The sequence below is a fragment of the Palaemon carinicauda genome, chromosome 20 (assembly GCF_036898095.1).
Source record: "Palaemon carinicauda isolate YSFRI2023 chromosome 20, ASM3689809v2, whole genome shotgun sequence".
Classification (NCBI taxonomy): domain Eukaryota; kingdom Metazoa; phylum Arthropoda; class Malacostraca; order Decapoda; family Palaemonidae; genus Palaemon; species Palaemon carinicauda.
This window is the reverse complement of record NC_090744.1, coordinates 39291166-39292709: the sequence shown is the minus strand read 5'-3', so window position 1 is coordinate 39292709 and position 1544 is coordinate 39291166.

Genomic DNA, 1544 nt, shown 5'->3' with positions numbered 1-1544 from the left:
TGGTGGGGGTTTCCCACGCTCAAACAACTCCCACGCGACCCAAGGAATCTGTGGGAACCAAGATCCCGACTGTGGGAAAATAATCTGTCGTCGGGAAATCGTCGAAGACGATTCGCCCCACAACCCCCACACACCCCATCTGTCTTCCGGACCCCAAAGTAACTTTGTTGAGAGAGAGAGAGAGAGAGAGAGAGAGAGAGAGAGAGAGAGAGAGAGAGAGAGAGAGAGAGAGAGAGGACAGTATTCTTAACAGCTTTCCAGTCCAATGTAATAATTTTTAATAACTGCATTTCGTGGATGGAGACATGGCTGTGTGTGTATGAGAGAGAGAGAGAGAGAGAGAGAGAGAGAGAGAGAGAGAGAGAGAGAGAGAGGTGGGGGCGTATTCTTAATAGCTTTCTAGTCCAATGTAATGATTTTTAATAACTGCATTTCGAGGATAGAGATATGGCTGAGAGAGAGAGAGAGAGAGAGAGAGAGAGAGAGAGAGAGAGAGAGAGAGAGAGAGAGAGAGAGAGAGAGAGAGAGAGAGCGGTATTCTTGATATCTTTCCAGTCCAATGTAATGATTTTTAATAACTGCATTTCGAGGATAGAGATATGGCTATGTGTGTGTGTGTGTGTGAGAGAGAGAGAGAGAGAGAGAGAGAGAGAGAGAGAGAGAGAGAGAGAGAGAGAGAGAGAGAGAGAGAGAGGTATTCTTAATAGCTTTCCAGTCCAATGTAATAATTTTTAATAACTGCATTAGAGATATGGCTGTGAGAGAGAGAGAGAGAGAGAGAGAGAGAGAGAGAGAGAGAGAGAGAGAGAGAGAGAGAGAGAGAGAGAGCGGTATTCTTAATAGCTTTCCAGTCCAATGTAATAATTTTTAATAACTGTATTTCGTGGATGGAGACAGGGCTGAGAGAGAGAGAGAGAGAGAGAGAGAGAGAGAGAGAGAGAGAGAGAGAGAGAGAGAGAGAGAGAGTGGCAATAAGGCACAAGGAGACCGACGAGATTAAGGGGTGAGAAAACAATAATCAAGAAAATAAGAAAGAATAAAATTGCGATATTCTGTTTCATATTTATTTGCAAACGTTAAATATTTTTAAATATTAACACATCAATAGTCACAGCCTGATAAAATTTAACAATGATTGATATTATAGAAATATTGCACTTTCTCAAATGTCTAATATTGCACGTATGAAAGTTCTTAAAAAGCTTAAGATTAAAAAACATAAGAATTTGTTATTTTTTTACAACAACTATGTAAACATTAACAGATTTATATAAAACTAATAATGCATCATAAAGGATTAAAACTTAATTATACATTATACCATAAAATTTCTCTCTCCATTTTCTGTCTCACATGCGAACACACACACACACACGCATATATATATATATATATATATATATATATATATATATATATATACACGCATATATACATATATACATATATATATATATATATATATATATATATATATATATATATATATATATATACATTGCTTGAAATTTACATAGTAAATAAGCTTTGGCATTACAAAATCT